Below are 24,006 nucleotides of genomic sequence, written 5' to 3'. Positions count from 1 at the left end.
TCAGGGGAGACATTGAGGTGACCTGTGAAGGATTCTGGTATTTGGGGATATTCAATACTCCAAACCTTAAAACTTTTTATGACAAGAACAAAAATGAGTAAACCTCACCATGACTCCTCCATTCCATTCCTTAGTTTTTGTGTATCATTAGAATCACACGTTTGTTCAATAATTTAGAAAAGTAGACACAGAGCATGCAGTGTTATATTAATTCCCAAGAGAGAACTGTAAGACTTTAGTCCTGGTGGCATGGATTTGTCTGCTCCAACATGTACTGTGACAAATTATTATTATGATAAGAGTGGGTAGACCTAACATTGTTATGAGTAACTTGATAGATGTAGTCAATACATGAGGTGGTGATTTGTTGTGCAAATGTAAGATGATATCTATTTGATTGTGGTTCCTATAGAAGTTGTGTTAAGGAGAACGGTGTGCTATAGTGAGTAAATGGTAGATTATGAATACAAAGTGAATGTACTGAGCTCTGAGAGATATCAGGTACCAGACTTGCATGAATAGGTTCTCATTAGTGTGCCTATTCGCTTAAGGGATTTAGCAGTGTGAATATGGAGAGGATAATTAGTGATTGTGCGAGACGTAGTGTTTGTACTTACCTGTCTCCACTCTGCCTGTAATTCCCACAGTACCTTCACTGTGGAGCATGGACAACACCTTTTTCTTACAAGGTACCAGCTTGAGGGACCTGGGAGACCCACCATCAGTTTCCTTGGCCTCTTGATGAGCACTAGACGTGAGAGCACAGACTCTCCCCTGTGGGTTGTTTGACAGCTTGCATACTGTCCTCCTGTGAGTGCCTGGTGATGGAAACAGCATTCATCTTATACACAATTCTGCCATAAACTTCTCTTCTCTGGTTCATGGTTGTTGTCTTGATCAGTATTCCAAATAACTGGGGCTCAACTCTAAGTATTTCATTCAGCATCGCACGTAAATAATTTTCAGAGAATTTAGGTTGTCCTCTTTCTGACATTTTTGCACACAATGAAGACGTAGGTCTGCTAGTGGTGGTTTGTGCCATGCTCGATAAATGGCTTGTGTGGTTACAGGAGTGCCTTCATAGTGGAAGGATGGGAGTTGTATTTGAGTAGATTATCTGCTTGGGCAATGCGAGCCTCCAGTTCTTCAATCTGTGATACCTTCTGCTGATCCTGGTTGTGGAAGTGCATGTTGGCGAGCCCCTTATAAATGCCTGCAGCCCAAAGTGTCCCTGGCGAAACCACAGAGTCCACGTTTTACTCCAGGAAGGTGTCTAGCTCCTGTGTTAAATATTCCTCTGTGGCGTTGTCCACTATGCGCCAAGCGTTGAAGCACCAAAAAGGATGCTCCCCTTGCGCCTCACCACCTAGGTGGACCTTCACTGGGGCGTAGTTTAGCTTCCGTGTTAAATATTCCTCTGCGGCATTGTCTACTAGGTGCCAAGCGTTGAGGTGCCAAAAAGGAAGCTCCCTTGCGCCTCATGGCCTAGGTGGACGGTTACTGGGACGTGGTCTGTAATACCTCACGAAAGGATCTCTGTGCCCTCAGTGAGAAGCAAATCAGTTGCGAGCATGAAGACATAGTCAATACAGGAGCTAGTCTTATGTGCTGCAGAAGTATTAGGAAAAGTTTGTGCATGTAGATGCCATGTGTATGCCAGACATTGCAGAGACCAATTCTGGCCAATCAGTCACCAAGGAGGTAAGCCAAGGGCAGGGTCGGAAGACATTGGCATGTTAAAGTCCCCACCCACAATGGTGACCCTCTGGGGAAGGCCCACCAAGACCTGCTGCACCTCTACCACTATAGAACTGGGCAGGAAAATAAATACGAGCAGATTTCGGGACTCAGAACTTTTTGTCTCGGAGATCCTCACTCGCACATTCACAGACTGCTAAAATAATTCTAATCCACTCACCTCTGTCAACATCCAGACTACCTCCCTCCCAGCGGAGGTTTTGATGTCACAATTAGAATGAGACAATCAAGTGACAAGACCTGATGATGAAGCTTCAACCGAACCACAATATGCGGAAATTAAATACCCTGAAGTGTGTGAAAATGTGGTTGAGGGTCTCCGAGACAAAAAGTTCAGAGACTCTTGTACTGAGACTGATGTGGTTCATTCCTCCCCTTTCTGATAGATAACTATGAATCAGGATGGTCACACAATGAGAGCCCCTAGTGTGGCCCGCATGGCATACCTTTTCATACCCGTATCGGGCCATGAATGGGCATCGTGTACCTAGAAGGATTATCTCTTGAAGTAGGAGCACATCAAAGGCATGATGCTTGGCAACCCCAAGACTGCACTCTATTTAACACGGTTGTTAAGGCCATGGACATTCTATGTCATTAGTTTAAAAACCATCAGCTTCAAATGGCATACAAGGGTCCAGGTATTACCTAGGGGAGCATCCAGCTGATATAAGGTACCAAGCGTCGTAGGCTGCCTGAAACAAAACCAAACACACAACCTAATGGGATGATCCGCTCCAAACAAACCCCCAACCCCCAATCGCCCCCACACCACACTCCACCTCAGAAGCATCTATCACCCCAACACTAGGAATCACATACAGAAGAAAACCATCTTTTGGAGCAACACAACACACATCCTCTCCAGAGATACTTTTTAAGAAGGATACAAAGCTGCTGGCTCAAAAATACAGTGCAATCCAAGGATCAGTCATGAAATCCCTGTCAGCTACCCCCAGCGACGTGGAAGGCAAGGCCATTAAGTCCATGAGGAGATGGGACCTCTCATGTCAGCTGCCCCATCACCACCTTCCTCGAGAGGCTAGACACATCTGTGGTAGAGGAAGGTAGGAGACCTCCCGGCCCAGATACGGTGCTTGTGTGAGCCCCATCACCTGCCGCAGCTGTTGTGGATAGTGCCATCTGTGGCCCCCTTAAGTGATTTCCCCTGCCAAGGAGGAGGTGAATTGCCTCTGTGGCCAGCTCTCTGTAGCCCACTTCCAGAAAGATATGGCAGTGTGATTCACTCAGAGGTTGTAGGGGAATAGGAGCATGTAGTGCAAGTTCACTGCTTGCAGCTTTCGGTTGACACCCTCAAAGGATTTACGTTAAGGCTGCACAGTGCATGTGTAGTAAAGAAAAACCTAGAAATGGGCTGACAAAGTGTGTGGGGTCCAGGGCGCAGACGGATCAGAGACCACATCTTTATCTTTTTAGTTCAAAATATTTGCAATGATTAGATGCGAGGGAGACCTGTGGTCCCACTCCACCATGAAGCATGAAGACAGGTACCCTTCAGAAACCCATGATCAGTTCCATTTCCTTATTAAACTCTTAGGAGCCATCCTCTCTACACCCTCAGGGAAGCCCATGAACTGGAGGTTGTTCCACTGGGCCCAATTCTCCACGTCTTCCGAATGGATTTCCAAACTCTTGGACGACATGTTTAGGCAAGCTCCTTCCACCTTCAAGTCTGACACAGAGTCCTCCAAGTCCGAAATATGACCCTTAGTGAAAGCGACGCACTCCGAAAGTGCGGAAATCTTGTAAAAAAAAGCCTGACATCCACTCCAACCTCCCAATTGTGGACTCCAAGGCTGAACGGGTATCCTGTACATCAAGAAGAATATCTGCACTGGTAGGTTGTCCCACCTGCTGGGGCAGTACCAGCAGGGTAATATTTGGCCACAGGGGGGGTTAAAGGCTGTAGGTTTGTAGATTTTTAATTGGGTCTGAGCAGGATGGGGTCCTTCTCACCTCATGATGGATCTGGAGTGTCACACAGTCTCAGGGAGCCAGACTGTGAAGTTCACTGATTCACTTCCTGGAAGATGCAACATCTGTGTGGAGGGGAGATAGCCAAGACATAAAAGCAGACCACCAAGGAGCAGTGAATGCTAAGGATGAGGAGATTCAGGGGAGAGCCCTGACCCGCTTGCACAGGGGACGTCCACTTCCGGCCAGCACAAGCAGTCAGACACTCCACACCAGCCATGACAGCAAGGGTTTTCTTGAGTCCAGCCCTCAGGGGTGCAGCTGGAAGGTGGTCCATAGTCTGCGACCCTCCTGGGCAGGAAGAGTGGGACAACTCATCCCTCATGGTCGCCATCTGTCAACCCCAGCCCCAATGAGGAGGAGCACCTGGGGTATGTGGTGTGGGGGGAGAACAAAATAAAAAATAGGCCGAGTCCTCCTGGGCCAATCTGATCCCCTTAACTTGTTCAATACAGGGGCAGGAGAGATGCTAGATGCAGCTATCTCTGCCTCCAGGGCTGGGCCCGCACAGTGCTGCAAAAGATAGGGCACCCCTGACCCATTTCCCAGAGGGGCTGTGCCGCACAGCATAGTGCTCAACCAGGGGCCTGAGATGCAGTACCCGAAGCAGGCTACCTCCTACCTTGCAGGCTTCTCCTGCAGATGCAGGACGGGGCAGCAGTAGGCGCGTCCCAGCAGGGTCACAATCCACATCTCGGTTTTTGGTCGCACTCCCTGCCAGTCATTCGGTCACAGGGAGCAGCACAGTGGGGGCCGGAGACTTGGTGCTCCCACTCCTGAAAACCCGTGAGCATCAACACTTGAGGAATGGGCCAGGAGGCAGGGCTCTGGCACTGCTGATGCACACTAGTTTGCACCCAGACCACAAGCTTCTACCCCATCTAATACAGCCAGAATAAGAGGGAGACAGAATCCACACGTTCTCAGAATAGTGAAGAAGTGAGCCTGACCCAGAGGGAGACAGCTAGGATGATGGGGACGGAGTCCTACCCAGAGAGCAAGGAGCTAACGGAGGGGTGCACACCATCTTGGTCCATCAGGCCACCACCCTCAAGATTTTTTTTTCTACTTAAGCAGGGTTTTGGAGCAGAATGTCACCTGCATAGTAAACATTTATGTAGCCTTGCCATGAGTCGCCGACTGCTTCTGAGACTGGTATCCTGACTTTACTTTAGCTCTAGCATCACGTTTTTCTAGTATATGCAGAGGCCTAGACCATTCCCCTAGCAATACCTATTCTGTAATGTGACCTGGAGTGGAGCATAAAGCATGCCCTCGTGGTGGGCATTTATTTGTTTATTTTGAAAGTTTGATAAAGCGCGAACAAGATCCTAGCGGATATCAGAGCGCTATACAAACAGTAAATGTTATATATACAAGCAATAATAGTAGATCCAAACAAAAGTACAAAGAATATAATAAAAAACAATATAGTTATATTTAGCATCAATAAGTGTCTTGTGGTTGAGAACACTGCTGCTTTTCACCACATTGATTAAGCAGACCATACTCATGAGTATTTGGCCATGAGGATGGATTTAATTTCCTTTTTAAAAGCAGTAGTGGACGGGTTAAGCCTGATTTCTGGGGGTAAACCATTCCAATTTGTGGGTGCCATCCCAGAGAATTATCTGTTATAGGTTTTTTTCTTATGGAATTTCTGTGGTTTCAGTAGTAATTTCTCTGCATTTCTTGAGGATCTGGACCCATCAGATATCGTCAGTTTCTGTGTCCAGGTAACTGGGAGTCTTTTGATGTAAGGCTCTGTGTGTCATGCACTCAATTTTCAGCTGAATTCTCACATCTAGGGGTAGCCTGTTCAGGGATTGAAGGTCCGGGGAGATGTGGAAGCTATGTTTAGATCCAGCACTGGGACGCTCTGGGACGCTCTTGGGCAGCCATGCGCTATATAAATCCTGCTTTCATTTCATTTCATTTCATCCAGTTATGGGTCTTGCTGCAGCGATAATTGAAGCTCTAAGAGGTGCAGTTGGTGCTTTGGGTAGGCCACAAAGGGAGACACAACCGTATTGCACTCTGGGTATAACCAGAGCTTGTACTGCCTGCTTAAAATCATTGTGTGGTAGGAAGGGTTTAAGTTTCCTCAATGTGTTTATCTGGAAGTTGGCTCCCTTTGTAGCATTGCTAATATGTTTTTGCATGTTGAGGTTACTGTCTAAAGTTATTCCAAGTGACTTTGCTGAATCCACAATGGTAGATTGTAAGTTGAACGCCGTGATATGTTTGATCCAATCTTGCAGTTTCGGGATTTGAGCTGGCAGGGCTATTAGTAGAAAGTCAGTCTTTAGGGCGTTCAATTTAAGATGATTTTCTGCCAGCCAAGTTTGGGTGTTCCTAAGAGCTGTGTTAAGTAGTTTGATGTCCTCTAATGAGTATATCTTGAGGTATAGCTGTGTATTATCTGCATACATGTGGTATTGCACGTTAGATGTTTGTAGAATTTCTGTTTCTGTTGTACGTGCACCACATAAAGCAGAGTTAGCAGAGTACCATATTTTGTGAATCTTTAGTGTGATCAAACCTTTTGGTTTGTGTCACAAATAGTTTGGTCTACTGAAACCTCTTGTGTAAATTTCCAGCTACATGATCCCTTGAACCTTGCACTAACATTATGTGTGCATGTCGAGTGAGTGTTTTTACAGTGTGTAGCATATGTATACTAGTAGAACTTTGTTTGTGGTATTAGTCTGAGTCCTGGAACCAGTGAGATTCAGTTTGAAGGCCCCTAGTTTACAATGACACAAGATGTAGGATAAGGACAGTTTCCCCAGACAGTGGAAGTGTATGACCTGCATTCCAGTGGGTAGAAGGTGGAGACACAGTCCCTGAAGTGAGGGAGGATGGAGAAAGGGTTCCCCTTAGAAATTCAATGAGGACTTGTTAGCAAAGGGCTGCTTATTGGTTCCTGCTGAGCACTGCTATTTGTTAGATGGTAGGATTGATGGTGGGACTGCAGTCTCTCTTGCTGTGTAAGGGGGGATTTCAAGGGACTATCTGAGGGAAAGTTAAATAAATAATTAATTTTCCCTCTGCATCGTCCCTCGAAATCCCCCCTTACCCATCCCCACCACTGTTACCTGCACGGACCCCGGCTGCAGCAGTGCCTAATCTTTGCCTAGGACTACACTGCAGTACAAGGTCTAGAGACATGATAAGCTTTCCTACAATAGAGAGCTATAGTGGGTGGGCCATTTAACTATGTATCAAAATTGGATTTGGGACAGTGTGGCAGAGCACCATTGGATTGTGCTGTGTTGCGTTTTGCTGTGATAAAAAATAACTGTTTTAAATAAGATAAGCGCTGGGCTGGACAACACATTTATTGTGTTTGTTGTTTGTTGATTGCTGAGCCCTTTCCCCTACCCCCACCTCCTTAGAAAACATTTACTTCTCACCATCGCTACCCTGAGAGTCAAGAGTGGCAAGGATTGCTCATGGCTTAGTTTACAGAGCCATAGTAGGACTGATCCCAGGACACCAGTGGCACACAACCTCAGCCAACACCCTTGGCACCCAGTAACCCTTGTCTGAACAATCGCTGCCCGCAAATGCAGTCTGACATCAGGAAAATCAATTATATTTTATTGTGCCAGAGCATGGTCTTTTTGCACAACTACCCTCTGTTTGACCTGCATCTGGGATTCAAGTAGTTTCTGTTTTACCATCTAATGACCAGTGTGTTTGTTTTGATTCCCATAGTGCTGTTCTTTGCTAGTGACAGGATAGATTTCTGACTGAGAAACATAATCTTCTCATCCAGTAACTCCCAAGTGCATGGCCACTTGAAGGTTATTTAGTTTCTACAGAATAAGTTTGTCTTTCAGTGAATTGTAGGTGAATCTGTGTCACATAGCTATAGATAATGTTATTAGAGCACTCAGCTGTATTTGGTTATAATCCTCAATGGTAAGCCAAAAGGTAGAGCTTTACTCCCCAAATCCGGCATGATCTACAGCTCACAAGTTTGAATGTTGGTAGGGAGAAAAAAGGTTCATTCTTCCAGTGTCGATGGGTTGAGGACAATCCTATTTAGTAACAGCGATACCTTGTATTTACAGTGCTTAGAACCAGCAAACAAATGAGGTATTGAATGCTAAATAGAAATCGATTCTAAAAGAGAGCATTATTCTCAGAACGTAATAATGTGCAATGAGATGCTGGTTTTTTAAATGCTAATTCCTAACTATAACGTGGCTGGAACCTATGGTTTTTTCAGTGAATTTCTCAGGTTTTTTAAATGCTAATTCCTAACTATAACGTGCCTGAAACCTATGTTTTTTTCAGTGAATATATATATGCACAGGAAAACTAAACACCCACTTCCTTTACAAAGAAATTGTCTTGCCCCGACTTCCCTACAACACTGTACCTTTAATTGAATCTACTATTTAAGACGCCAAGAACAACTGAACAACGCTTTACGTTCTTGCGTCTAGCTCCTTCCATTTTGGGTTCCGTCCCGTTTCTGCATTGCCTGACTTCCGGTTTGTGATTTGGTTCCCTCAAGGTTTTGTGGGCTTCGGCTTCCATTGCTCCTTCAGCGGAATTTGTGGTTAGGTGACGTCTCTCCTCCTGATGTCCACATGTGCGGTGGTTACAGTGTTGCTGTAATCGTTGATATTTCCCCCTTCCTTGAGCCCCGCCCGGTGGCCGGGATCTTCTCCGCCATCCGGCTGGGTTCAGCCTCTGTTCTCCTTTTCATCCTCAGGTGCTCCGCCCGGCGGCCGGGTTTGATCTCCGCAATCCGGCTGGGCTCCCTTACAGTTCTTTATAGATAGTTAGGTTCCTTTCTTCCCCTCCTATTTCCTCCTGGTGTTTCGCCCGGCGGCCGGCTGGGCACTGCTATTTTGGTCATATCATCCCTCACTTGTTGCTGGATTCTCCTGTGCACGTCTTCATTTCACCCATTCCTTGGCCTGCTACATATGTATTCTGGGGTTCTTGCGTGGACCTGAGTGTGGTCGCATATTTCAGGCGACTCTACACAGAATCACGTTAACAGCGCTGTGCGCTGCCTTAATATATATATATTTATTTTGTGACTATTGTGGAAGACCTGAATGTATGTCCTTTTTAACAGATATTAATGCAAGATTCATGGTGTTGGCTCTAGCTCATTACCATATCTACAGGAATATTGGATGTTCTACCAGTATCCTCCTAGAATATACAGAGTGAGAGTTTACACTTTAGAAACTTGACACTCACCAGTGCAGAGTTAGAAGGAGTTATTTACTATTGATTTTTGTTATCTTTGTAATAGCTCAAGACGAACACCTTATTATATCCTACTTATCAGTTCTACAGTACAAGCAAACAAATGTGGTATGTAGTGGTCATATATGTATCATAGACATGGTGTATATTTATATTATGGTTAGCAAAGATAGACTATAATACTTATCTTCCTTTCCAGCCTACCTGTTGCCAAGTATCCACTCTGAGTTGCCACGCATCCACTCTGAAGACCACCATCAAGCTCTATTATTTCTCCCCCAACCTTTCCTTGTTTTGTCTCCCTGCTTTTCCCTGGCGAGCCTTTCGATACTCTGGTGTTTGATAGAGTCGGAAGGCCGTAGGGGAAGGCTGAGGATTACTCTTCGGATTCCTGATGCTCCTGTGAAACCTGCTCGGAAATCATTACAGACATGGAAAGTTTGCATATCTGCAACCTCTCTAATTTTTCACCTTAGTCATCTTCCACTCAATCAACACAACAACCACAAATACACGCACCTACTTGATACCATTCTTGCCTAAGCTTATCAATTATTCTTCTTTATTTCAAATTCAAAGTGCAGGTCCTTTATTCAGTCTTCTTGGTAACTACTACCTGTGAATAGCAGTGGGTAATTTGCACACTTCAGTCCATTCTTGCGTCTTTTCTACCACACACTGCGGCAGGTTTACAAGCCCCTTGCTCCACTTTTGCATCATTTTTCCCACGACCTTGTAAATCTGCCCAACTGTGTGTACTTTATGTACTAGCTTTCTTCCTTAGTTATTGTACTAGTTTCTCTTGCTCCCACTGCGGAATCCAACACCCTATCTGTGTAATGACCTGGAAATCCAAAGATCCACTTCACTGACAATGCAGTGGGTAGTTTGAGTCTTTCCAACCTTTTTTATTTTTCACGTTTTGAATCTTCTACTCAATCTACACATCATCCACACATACACACATCTAATTGCTGCTTTTCCTTAGCTGTGATTATCAATCATTCTTCTATTTTATATTTATATGCAAAGTACAAGCCCTTTATCTAGCCTTTTTGTTGTAACTATTATTCCAGGAATTCTGCTCATACACAAAACTGTGCATAAAGACTTGGGACCTCAGTGAATTACGGTGTACCAAAACCCACCCTACTACACAAACCCCCTACCAAACTAGCAATCAGTCACTCATTGGTTCTTCACCCTAGAGCAAAAACACCAATGACTAGTCAACCCAGAACATGCAACTTAGATTACATGAAGTAAAGTGGATAACAAAAACACTCTTTCAATATACTCTTACACCAGTCAAAAACAAGATGTAAATAAAGACACGTGCAACTTTGAAATGTTTATTTCTAACGCCATAATCTCATGCACACTACCATAGAAAATACAACCACACATATTATCAGAAACAAGGTTGTCAGCATTGTTACTGTTCTATGAAATACAAACGGAAAAAGCATCCTATAATGCTAAAGGTAAACAAATTTAAAATATACCTACATTTCACCCTCCCTACCTAGTAGAGTAGTTTAAAACTACAGAAAGTCTCATAGGATTACATGGGCACACCCATACCTCTGGTACTCAGCAGTAATGGATCACATTCAGTGCTCCACAAACTGTCAAGATACGAATGTTCTCCAACTGTGTGTAACTTTGCCTCCACAATGGATTATGAAACGTGCAAGTATCAGAGGTTCCCACAGCTCCATATGTATTATGACTCGAACATGCGAGGAATCGAGGATCATTCTGAATAACAGACACGGCATTCAAGATAACCTTGATGTTCCATGCTCTCACTATACACACAAAACTAGCGAGGCAGTTTACAAATCTAGCATACCAAATTATTCTCATATAAAGCAAAATACTCAGCCTTCTCTAAACATTATCTCTAGTACGTGTTGTGTGCAAAGCAGAGCAGGAAAGCAAAAATAGCGTGTAAGCTTCTAATGAACCCATGCTAACTTAACAGGCTGTGAGTGCAACGCTCAGCCCCACGGCAACCTTTCTTGATCAAAGCACGTGATATAAACGTGGGCGAATTAGGAACGCAGAGTCCAAGCCTAAAAAGCAGAGTCAAGTTCACATTTCCAAAAAAAAGTTATTCGCTCTTTGATAGAAAACAGTAAATAAATAATAAAGAATACGTAGAAAAATCAAAGAGTCTTAACCAAACAGCGTGTAAGCACAGTATGTAGCAACAGCCTCCAAGAGGAAGTCATTGTTCTCATCTGAAAACATTTCAGCCATCCAATTCAATAGTGAGAATAAACATACATGTTCCTCAACAACTGGAGCCTCTATCACCATCGGAGGAAAACTCGGGTCATCTTCAATGTAACTGCGTGCCAAGAACTCAAGCGCCGCTGCAAAAACATTCCAACGTCCCATTATTTCATGTGATGCTGCTAAGGCTATAACCCCGCCGCCAGAACAGAGCAAGTCATGAACCACTAAGGGGCTCATCAACTGGTCATAATCCGCGTTGGGAGACACAGTACTGCAGAGACACAAATCCAGGGCCCAGTCGAAATCGCAGCTCAGGCAATGGAACACAGGCTGAACTCATGGAAAAAAGGAAAATAGAAACGATAATCCATAAGCTGCACTCAACGTTGCAAGTGGCAGCACTCCATAGTAACTAAGCATTCGGTTGCGGAGCAGCAACAGCCGGGACATAATATTGTCTGCTGCAGGATGTGCATCCATATTTATGTAATCAAATTTAAAAAAGCACACCGGCAACTAATGCGAGTATTAAGCGCAATCCACCAAAGATGCTGGAAAAAATCGAATGAAAAAATCCCAAAAAGACACCAAATATACTTTCCACAGAAGTCACAAGGCCACTGCTTCTAACTTTAAAAAAGTAAGGTAACCCCGTAGTCAAGGACACATTAAAGATACTCTAAATTAACTCCCCAAAATTCAAGAGCACGTCTGTATTTATTAAATCATGCACTTCTGTGCGGGTGTTTGCTACATAAAGGACAAATGTTTCTGTACCAGATATAGGAGCAACCTCTTTTTGAGACAATAGCGCTCTTATACGACTCATTTGGTTGACTCTGCTTTCAAGGTCGAAATCGACTGCCAGATGGAAACATCCAGCTTTCCATGCAGAGGAGTTAACACAACTTTTTTTTAATCAAACCACACGCTCAGTTAGCGTAATCATGTAAGCGATGCCTGCTAACATTGCACAACAATCTCCATTATTTTAAAGTAAATAACTCCTGTTTCCAGTAAACTGAACGTTATTATGATAGCAGGTGTCGGACTACCTTTCAAAACTCAGTCCAAATCAGGCGCATCTTGTATACAAGAGCCATGTAATTGTATGTGTCTACAGATTTAGGAGTTATATGGTACTATTGTGCAATCCTCGCCATTCACATAGATTTCTTTTCCCTCCCTCAGGCTCCTATATGTAAATGATAATAACCAAGCTTCATGGACATAAGCCCTGCCAAAACATCCATATCTGCCTATAGCATAGTATTTCATGCAAACCTCTAACTTAAACAGGTTAAAAAGTAACGTTATGATACTGTGGATAAGCCACACACCTGAATTGGATCTCCAATGAGTGACCACTTCTAACCATTCTCATAGCGCGACTTGTGCTCTGATTTGACAGTGAGAGAGTGATCGCACCATAGTTTATACTGCTAATCATTCTCAGCATACGCTACGAATACGCTTCGAGGTTACGCGTCGCATCAAAGCCTCCGTGTGACGTCATATACGGAGCCCAGTACAAAAAAGACGTGAATGTTTTTAATTGTTTATAAACATATATTCATGTATTTAATCTTAATAATGTTTTTTTGTTGACCAAATCGTGTTGTAATGCCTGTGCCTTACGTCCACTAAATTAGTTTCTAGGTATACGTTTGACCAACTCTGATAAAATCGGAGGCCAAGGACAAACACCGTGGTATCACAGAGAAAATATACGCAGGGTAAAATGAAAGTAACAGGTATAATAAAAATAACGAAGAAAAACTACTAAAATGGCGGTGGGACGGAGTATGTAATCAAAAATGGCGCATCGACACTATATTTCAAATAAATATATATTCAATATGTTTATTAATATATTACAAAGGTATAGCACCGGATAACACACATGACCCGGCAAAACAAAGCGGCAAATTTAATACCTAAAATCAGGAGAGGTTTGCTTGGTGAACTTGAAGAAAAAGAAAAAAAAGTGCACTTGCAAACAAAGGCTGCGCATGCGTAGACAGTACAACTGATGCAGAAAAAAAACCCTGAAAGTTTTGCATACTGTCATAGAAATATAGCTCTAAAAATTGCCCCCGTAATTTGCCCACCCCGGGACCTAATAAACAAAACAGACTTCTAGTTTTTTTTCACCTCTTCCACTGCGTACAAGTACTGCACGAGTACCCCGCCATTTTTTACTTTTTTTTAAATAAAAATTGAGCCTAAAGATCCATGTACCACCCCCCTGACCAAGACTATAGGATCAGAATGTTTCTACCCTGCCCTTTTATTTCTCAACTTTGATTTACTGTTTTCTTGTGACTCGGCTCTCGCGACAAACCAGATTGCTGCCAGCATTTCCTGTTTTGGAGTATTGACAACCAATCAGCATGCAGCTCTTGCTCGGAATTGTATGTCTTTCCAAAAGCTTACGCCTCGATGTTCCTTTAAAACAATAAAAATAAAAAATAGAGCCTAAACATCCATGTACAACCCCCTGTGCAAGCCTAGAGCGCCAGAATGTTTCTAGCCTACCCCCTTCCCTCAATTCTCAACTTTGCTTTACTGTTTTCTTGTGACTCGGTTCTAGCGAGGCACAAGATGGCCGCCAACACTTCCTGGTTTTGAGTATTGACAGACATATCACAGCCAATCAGCATACAGCTCGCGCTCGTAATTGAACAGATTTCCGTACGCGTGCTGAATTCCGTCTCTAGATATCGCTATGATTTTACTTGGGATTTTCTCAGAAACTACTGAATGGATTTACACCATTTAACAAAAAGCACAATCTGCGAACAGAACTCTACCACTCTGCCAAATTTCGTGCAATTCCGTTCAGCCGTTCGGGCTGTAGCCCTGGCTAAAGGTCCTTATGGAAAATTGCATGGGGAAAACATGTTTTGGGACCCCCCTTTTATCTCAGCCCCCGCTTCACGAATCACCCCCAAACTTTCAGGGAAGGAGCGGAACCGAGCAGGCCATTTTCTTGAAGAGATTCACGATGATTCGTCCACCGACACCAAAGTTATTCCAAATAGAATGTTGTGGATTTACTATGAAAGTAGGTCCTAACTATAACTACCTACTGGCGACCGCCAGTAGGTAATATACACACACACACACACACACACACACATATATATATATATATATATATATATATATATATATATATATACACACATACACATGCACATATATGTGTAATTTATTGAATTATCTAATTATATATGCGGCTGTACATTATAAGGATATTCTAAGTCTCCCAGGAGTTCCATGACCCTTTAGAAGAATGATGCAATAGGGCGAGGTACCTTTGGGTTTTTTTCCACTGAAAGGGCACACTAAAGTCAATATGTGGTTTCCTCAGTTTTTATATTTTAGCACCTAGCCCCACAGGCAGACAAAGTACATTTTAGAGGTGACATGAATGCATAGAAATAGGCCATTCTACCTGACAAAGACAGTGTCCCCTGACATGTGTTACTGCAGTTAAAACTGCCACCTAACCAGAGTACAGTGGTGCTCCTAGCAGCCATGTAATTTTATGTCCCATAGATGTATTGTAGACCACATGTGACATTTGACTTTCCAAGCCATGGGTGCATGGGATGCACCATTTTCAAATGTATATGCAGAATACACCGTATAAGGGAACTCCAGTATATAGCGCTTGGATGCTTTCCTATTGTTTAGCATTAATATATCACACAGAATTAATAATCCAGCAAAATCAGACAGAAACAATAGGGGACCACTGCAAAAAGGATAACATTCCTTACAAGCACCCCTCTAGCTAAAAGTAAAAGTAAAAAACTTAGTGTATTGCAAAATTATTAAACACCATTACAAAAGGGATTAGAGACAATCAAATCAATAAAACAACGGGACTAATGAAAACGTTTGATGTATATAATTTCCCACTACGCTAAAACAAAGCTATATAAAACTGGGTTACAACCCAATAGATCTAAAAAGAGCTACATAACAGAGCATCATAGCACTGCACATTAATCGTATCATAGCACTGCACATTAATCATGTCATGTTCATACAATATTTCAGCTCTGCACATTGAAATGACGTCCTCTACAAAAAGCTGGATAATATGAATTTAGTTTCAGTTGAGATGTCACAGTCATTTATCCAGAGGACTGCCTACTTAAGTTCCACATCTATTCACGTCAAAGATGACTGAGAACGTAGCTATTCCAGAAAGTCATATGTGTTATAGTACTAGATGTTGTTCCAGGTGGTAGGTGAAACAATAGATCATCAGGTATGATCTGGCCTGCTGGTGGCTTTAGTAGCATCTATAATTAACATCAAGTTGGTAAAACCTGTGCCCACAGACATCAAATAATTTGATTTTTCATCTGAAGTTTCCTCCACGATCTTAACTGCATGTTGTACACATTTCCCAAATCTAGCTGCAAGCTGTCATGATTGCGGGTATAAAAAGACAGGAATTGCTTCCTGGCATGATCTTAAATGTAACTGTAGGAGTACCGGATGTTGCCAGAAGCGTCTTTGCACCAATGATGGCTCACAGATATAGATTGTGTACAGGAGAGACTCCGGTGCTGACCTGCTGAGTCTGCAAAACCTCTCAGATGATCCAGCTCCAGCTGAAAGAAGGAAGAACTTGCCATCCTCTTTGAAGTTCTCACTGCTAGGGCAAGGAAAGTGGAAAAACTACCAGCATTGCCATGGTCAGCCCAGGTCTGTGCTCCACTGTGACATCTGTACTCTGTAGGGAAATGAAATACTTTCACTGTTTACAGTTCTACTGCTGCATTTTCGTTTCCACCACCTAAGACATATGTATGATCTCGGAAACCAGTCACAAACAGGGACCAAAGCACTATAGAAATCTCCCCCTTAAAGACTCTCCATTGCTATTCCCTGGTTAGTAGCTGTTCACTGATGAATGCTACAGTTGATCCTGTGTTTCATTTAACCCCTTCGCTGCGGCGGCTATTCCGCCGCAGCGCTAAAGGGGCGGGGCGGCCGAGCGGCCGCCGCATGCTGGTGACAGAACCGCTCCGTCACCAGCTACAGTTGAGCTGTGCTGGTGACGGAGCGGTTCCGTCATGACCCGCCCCGCTCTTTAGAACGCCCGCGCAGGCGCGAAATCAGCGCCGCGCAGGCGCGGCGGCCGGGCCATGACGGAACCGCTCCGTCATCAGCACAGCTCAACTGTAGCTGATGACGGAGCGATTCCGTCATCAGCATGGAAGGGGTTAACTAGGTAAGCACTGCCCCTTTGTTTATCTGAAACATCTGTCTGCATGCCAAACTCTGTGCTGAAAGTCTTGTGCTTTGAGGACTGGTGTGCCCCTTTCAGGGTGTCAGAGGCTTTCTGATACTCCGCTGTACAGATCACCTTTTTGGGTTTGTTCTTTGAAGTCAGCTCTGTGAGAGTTGCAACAATGCTCCTGTCCCCCTCAACAAATGTGTGATGGTACCCGGTTAGGCCCAAAAAGGCTTTCACCTGAATCTGGGTTTTGGGAGGCTCTCAGACCAAAATGGCCTAGGTTGTGGGCTGGCGAGGCTGCACATATCCTCTTTAACTTGATGTCCAAGGTCAACCACAAAAGCCTGCCCTATCTGGCAACTGCTTGACCACCAAAGTACAGCATGACCATTGGAGTCTCAATGCTCAAAAGTTGCACCCTAGTCTGCTTGCCCCGGGGTACAGTTTAGTTTCCCTAGTGCAGACACTAGCCTCAGTTAAAAGGAGCTGCTGGTTTCACTGTAATTGGAGACCAAATCACCAGTGGGAACTCGTTTTTGGCTGGACTTTGAGGGGCATCAACTCCCATGACTAAAGTCACCCCTCCGTGTTTGTGGACCGAGTGGGGACCCAGGAAGATCCCTGTCCCCAGATCAACATCCTTCAGAATCTTCAGTATCCTGCATTCTTTGCATTAGGTCCACTCCATTAATTTCTATGGCAGTTCAGCCATGCTGCCTGGAAATTAACTGGAGACTGATTTGACTGCAAGGTAACTGTCCTGCCAAGCCTTATTGGCCCCTGTGACTTGCTCCCTGGTCTCTCAAAATGATTCAGAATAGTCGGACACAACTTTACAAAAGGTTTCAATGTTTTCCAACTAACTGATAACTGCGGTAGCAGTGATTTATTATTTGCTCAATGATTCATATCTCCTGAACTCTCTGGTGGATTTTGTTCATTCTGGGGCCCTATTACACAAGGTCCGCAGTTTGCCTGTTTGTGCCATGGCGCACCTTAAAGCACTTGACCTGGGCAAAAACAGTTAAAAGTGCACCCTATTACGTACATGTGCTGCCCCAGGGCATCTACGAAGTCATGCTGCCCTGGGGACAGCCTATTCAAGCAAGAAACAGAGCAGCTTTGAAGCAGCGGCTCAGGTTTCACTGTGCAGGCGGGAACCTTCTGCACTTGTAATTAAAGGGGATAGAGTTTCCCTTGCAGGTGGCTGCAGTGAGTGACTGCACCTGCCTGCATGGGGATGCAAGGACCATCTTTCCCCCTCCACAGGGCTGCTGTCAGAGGGCACACGGACATCTTCTTTGCTTCTGTGCCTGAGTCTATAATACAGCGCGGGCGCAGAGGGAAAGGGATTCCCTTATTTACATGGGGCTGTGCCCTCATACAAATGAAGTAATAACCTCTGTTGATAGCTCTGGTTCAATTTGTGTGCCAGCACTATCTGTATTACAGAAAAGGCCCCACAAGTGTCTGTAGCCCTTTCTGTAATTCCAAAGTGCCACGGGGTGCACAAAGCAGGAGCCCATGCTCGTTGTGTCCCCAGCGGTACAAAAGGGGGTGGTGACGGACGGAGCATCTGAATCAAACACTCACACCCAGTCAAAAGATCTGGGTTTAAACCATCACCGTTCTTTAGCCCACTCTGCCACCCCAGTTGTGTCTCCAGGGCACTTTTCATAATATGGCCAAAGGTGTCTTAACCCCTTTGCTGCGGCGGGAATTCCGCCGCAGCGCTAAGGGGGCGGGGGGGCCGAGCGGCGCTCGCATGCTCGTGACGGAGCCGCTCCGTCACGAGCCGCGGTTGAGCTGTGCTCATGACGGAGTGGTTCCGTCATGGCCCCGCCCGCTGGAACGTTCAGTGCAGGGGCGGAATTCGCGCCGCGCAGGTGCGCCGAGCGGGCCATGACGGAACCGCTCCATCATGAGCACAGCTCAACAGAGGCTCATGATGGAGCGGCTCCGTCATGAGCATAGAAGGGGTTAAAATGCATAAAAATAAGACCTATTTTTAATAAATTGGTGTTGGATTTTCCATGCATCGTTTCTTTTTTTTTTTTTTTTTTTCTTTTTGGGAAAACCTTTATTGATGATTCAAAGCACACAGCTATTCAGCCTTACATTCCTGAGGCTAGGCAGCGGTATAAAAGCGGAGGAAAGGTGTGCACAAAACAATTAGAGGAGCAATCAGGTTTAATTTTATAATATAAATATGAACCAAGGAACAAGATAGAAACCTAAAAGGAAAAGGAGAAGAAGAAGGGGGGAGGGGAAAAGGAAAAAGGTGGCAAGGCAAAACATAGGAGCAGTAAAGCACGAATCCAGGGGGCGAGTGGGACCTATCGGCATTTTGAACGAAACATATCGGGAAGAGCATACAAGTGTGGGGGGAAGAAAGAACAGGATTACGTTAAAATGAAACATTGAGTGGAGGGAATGGCTAGGGTGAAAGAGGAGCCTCCAGCGGACCTGCATCAAGGGGCACACAAATATCGCGCATCGTTTCTTTCTTATTTCAACATTTTTTGTACTTCTAAATGGTTGATTTTTGTGAGTTTAATACATGGTGAGGTTTCACGACCATACCATATAACAAACTGCTTTCCAGACAGCCGTACATGCATCTGCTGGGGTGTCTTGGCAGGTATGGCTCAGGCTGTCATCTCGGTAAATCTTGGCAGGACACTGCTCCCAGTCCTTAGCTTTTGTTACAAATCATTGTTTAAGGTGTGTTAGTCCAACTGGTTAAAAAAAAAGTAAACCGTCAGCTTTGGGAAAGCATTAGAATTTTAAATTAAAGTACAAAAAAGGAAAATTGGTTTCCTGTCGAAATAGAACAAGGTGGGAGCCCTATTACTCCTATACAGAAATGGCAAATGTCAGCTTGACAAATGGCAATCGTATTATTTCTTTCACCGAAGATGTTTTGAAACCTTCTCGTTTAAGAAAAAGAAACCACAAAAGCAAACAAGCAGGGAGGTCAGGCACTGGAACAATCCATACACTTGTCTAAATGATGGATTATAAACACCATTGCACCCATTCCAAAGAACAGCAAAACTATGTCCAGCCCCTTGCAAGCAGGAACAATAGAGGATGATGTGACGGATGATTGACAATCATGACTGCCATCAACAGCAGCAACACAATTGCCGGTAATGGGAATGAATGCATTACAAATTATTGAAGTACGTTTTATTTGCAGTAATCAGAGAAGACAAATTAGAATTAAAGGTACATCTGTCTTCGAGCTGCGTTAAAGCAACTTTCCAATCTCTGGTGCTAGATGCCAGCAACACAATATCCCTGGCTCCATCAAACTGCCTGAGAGGATGCGGAGAGTAAGGGACTGGCAATTGGCAATCAAAGCTTCAGTCTGAGGACCACAGTCATTGTGTGGGATAGGACAAAGGAATTATCCCTGACCCCCGTGGCCCTCTGGGCACTTGGTCTCCTGACAACACACACACACCAAAACCCAATAATCATCCGTGCATTAACTTGACAAAGCAACCAACAACCCCAAACACAAGGAGGGGTTTGAACTGGCCACAACCAGCTATTATGTTTCCTGCTTTTTACATGTTAGGATGCTTAGTTGGTGGAAGGATAACCCACTACACTTGTATCTGATTATTTCAATCACTTATCCATCAGATCACTGGTAGGCCCTCAGCAGGACCAGGGTGAGCCCACACCTCAACCAAGGGGACTGCTTCACAATGAAGATGCAGTAAAAATTCAGAGCAAATTACCCTCTTCACTGCTAGGAATGCAAGGTAGATGCTCTTTGACCCCAGAGACCTTTTGTCCATCGACCCAGGAAACGTTCAACAATAATCACACCCCAAAACAACTCCAGAGATCAGCAACTGGGTAAAATTGGTGATACCGGGCAACTGAGCTGGTACGCCACAGGCCAGCTGGTTAGTAGTTAGTAGTTATTGAAATCAGCTAGCCATTTGGTTGCAACCTACCAACTTCAGATCCCACGTGGATAAAGACCACTTCCTATCACTACCTTATCCACTAATGTATCAACAATCTCCCTAAATCTTCTACTGCTCTAATAAGCTGTATCCCTGATTGCCTCAGTAACTTAATACACCTGGCCATGCCACATGCTGGTACCTCCTGCCACTAAAAGAGGCTTTACTCCCTTGAAAAGTAGTGAGCAATAACACATTCCTAACACAATCAAAATCACCTTTGTCACAAAAAACCCAATGGGGAAAAGATTGGGGAAATTTCCCTGGGGCCCCGTAATAGTGACTAGTCAGACAGTCACCAATCAATACAGGCACAAGTGTTTATTTTATTTATTTATTTAAGCCATTTCTAAAGCGCGCTGCAACCCTACGGGCATCCTGGCGCTATGAAAGTGCAACTAAGAATGAGCATCATGGGGTAGGAAGGGGAGAAAGTGAGCAGTTTACTCTTGGGGCGGTCAGACATTGGGGAAAAGCCATGTCTTTACCTTTTTACGAAAAGGCATCAGTTCGCTTGTTTTCCTTATTGCAATGTTCCAAAGGCTGTTCCAAAGGTGGGCCGCAGCTATACTAAAGGCTCTACCACAGTGAGTAGCTTTCCTGATCCTAGGAATGCTAATGAGATTAGTGGATGAGGAGCGAAGGGTCCGTGTGGGCTCATACCACTTAAACTTGTTTGTTTTGTAGAGGTTTGGGACCCAGCCCATGTGCTGCTTTAAAAACAGTACAAAGAGATTTGAAAAGAATCCTCTGATGCATGGGCAGCCAGTGTAGCTCAGCCAGTGCTAGGGTGGTGGAGGATCGTCGTCCTCGGGAGAGTGCCATCTTCGCTGCTGCCGCCTGGATGCTCTAGAGTCTGGCGATAAAATATGCAGGAGATTCCAGTGGTAGAGCATTACAGTAATCCAGGCGGCTAAGAATAGTGCTCCTAACTACGGTGGTTCTGGTCTGTGCTGGAAGTAAAGGCAGAGGCTTTCGGAGGCCCCGCATTAGGGCGAAACAGCTGCTCACCTGTTTGTTGACGTTGGTATCCAGACTCAGGTTGTCATTAAAGCTGACCCCCAAATTCCGCACTGTTTTTACTGGTGTCAGTGGCTCACCGGCGTCTAGAGGCCAAAAGTCAACAGGCAGGTTTCTGGCAATTCTTCCCACTTTGCATTGCATTATCTCAGTTTTGCCACTGTTGAACTGTAGTGAATTACTTGTTAGCCAAGTTGCCATTTCCAACATGCAGGTATGGAATGTCTCAAGTGATTCTGCATGGGTACCATCAAGAGAAATCATCAGCTGCGTGTCATCCGCATAGTTGATCACGCTAATGCCGTGAGCCTTGATGATGCCCATCAGGGGTTGCAAATAGACATTAAAAAGGATCGGACTAATCGCAGACCCCTGTGGGACCCCATGTGGAACTATAGCAAACTCAGACTGGTATGGAGGGAGTGCCACTGCCTGCCATCTATCTGTCAAATAGGAGCGAAGCCAATCAAACGCCACTCCCTCTACTCCAAAAGTTTTCAGCCTTGTCAGTAGTATGTTGTGACTCAACATGTTGAACACGGCGGACAGGTCCAGCAAGATTAAAATTGCTGATTCTCCCCTGTCCACCCTCATTCGCAGGTTGTCCAGGACCATCAGCAAAGCTGACTCGGTCCCATGGGCTGTTCTAAATCCAAATTGCTCCTTTTCAAGGATGTTGTTAGTTTCCAAGAAAAGGGACAACGACCTACTGACCAGCCGTTCCATGATCTTAATTGAATACGGCAGGAGTGAGATGGGTCGGTAATTCTTGAGGCAACTGGGGTCCAAGTTCGATTTTTTTCAGCAGGAGTGTGACCACTGCCTGTTTCCATTCTCTTGGTACAATCCCTGTACCAAAGGATTCAATGCATAATTGACGGAGTACAGGAAAGAATTCAGCCCCAAACTCCTTTACTACTTTGTGGGGTAGAGGATCCAATGGGGATCCAGAAGTTATATTAAGGGCTATTTGCGCAAACTCTTGTTCTGCGGGAGTCTCGAATTTGTCCAAAATAGCCCTTGGCATTAGATCTCCATCCGTTCCTTCTCTCTTCTTCCTGTGCTCCAGTGCTGGGATTCCCTGTGATAGTATGTCTAAATGTTAATGCGCTTTGATTCCTCTGCACACAAATAGAGAATTACTGCTGTTTACACTCTTAGGTCTTTACCATTTGCTTCCTCTCATGCCTCACTTTGCACCCTGCAGTGGCATTCCTTATTTATTTTATTTATTTATTTCATTTGTAAAGCGCTCTATCACCTGACGGCATCCTGGCGCTGAGAAACTTGGAGTACATGGCAAGAGGCAGACAATAGAGGGCAGCTAATACAAACAGTACCACAACTAGACTTGCGGAAACAACAGGGTTTTAGCCTTCTTCTAAAAGGCAAGAGGTCACTGATCTGTCTTAATTCCAAAGGCATCCGTTCCAGAGTCTGGCTGCAGCAACCGTAAAGGCTCTACCACCGGCTCTGACTTTCCTGAACCTGGCTACCTTAACTAATCTGGCTGAGGCGGAACAAAGGTTTATAGCTGGCACACACCACTCAAATTTCCTCTGCAACATAACCAGGCCCATCCCGCACAGGGCTTTAAACACTAGTCAGAGGGATTCTCTGTCTCACCGGAAGCCAATGTCATTCTGCCAGGGCCCTAGAGGACGAAGACGTCTTGGCCAGCCCAAAGCAAGTTTAGCTGCAGAAGACTGAATTCTGAAAAGTCTGTCCACTAGGAACTTGGGAGATTCAAGCAGGAGGGCATTACAATAGTCCAGTCTGCTCAAAACTGTACTCTGTACAACTAGTGCCTGTTTTTAAGGAGGTAGTAAAGGGAGAATTTTACGTAGTAACCTAATGATCACAAGACAGCTTCCCACCGTTCTGGTGACCTGAGCCTCCATGGACAGCTTGTTATTAAACATGATGCCCAAGTTGCGAACCTTCTCCACCGGTCTCACTGCAATTGACATAACACTCGGCCAGAAGTTACAAGGCAGCACTGAGGGAATCCTATCTGCAGAGAAACTCCGTCTTACCGGTCTTGAATTGCAGAGAATGATCCTTCAGCCACTTGGCCATGTCACGCAAGCAACTGTGAAATTCCTCAATGGAGGTAGATTGTTCAAATGTCTGACAAAATATCGAATACACAAATATCGATATACAAAATTATCGCAACAAAAATATCGATGGCAAAAATATCGGAATCCTATCCCTAACAAGGTAAGTACAAATATATCGATAAAAAAATTTTGAATGTCAAAAATATCGTTTTTAGTAAAATATTGTTTTATTTTTATAAAATAAAAGTCTAATATTAACAAAATAATACTTATAAATGTATTAAACATATTTAAAAATATACTATAATATTTTAAATTAATGCATAATGTAATACAAATTAATATTAATAAATATATAATACATAATATATTTTGCATTAATAATAACTCTAAATTAATTATTTTCATTACTTATAAACAAATAAAAATATAATAAATT

The 24,006-nt window shown here is 44.2% G+C and overlaps 1 pseudogene; it reads right to left on the bottom strand.

Moving 5' to 3' along the window:
* The window catches only part of LOC147712072 (ribonucleoside-diphosphate reductase subunit M2-like), an 82,861-nt pseudogene extending 59,278 nt beyond the window's left edge, over nucleotides 1–23,583 (bottom strand).
* Nucleotides 23,584–24,006: the final 423 nt, after the last annotated feature.

Source organism: Lissotriton vulgaris, chromosome 5 (assembly GCF_964263255.1).
Source record: "Lissotriton vulgaris chromosome 5, aLisVul1.2, whole genome shotgun sequence".
Classification (NCBI taxonomy): domain Eukaryota; kingdom Metazoa; phylum Chordata; class Amphibia; order Caudata; family Salamandridae; genus Lissotriton; species Lissotriton vulgaris.
The sequence above is the reverse complement of the archived record's forward strand: the minus strand, read 5'-3'. Positions and strand labels throughout refer to the sequence as shown.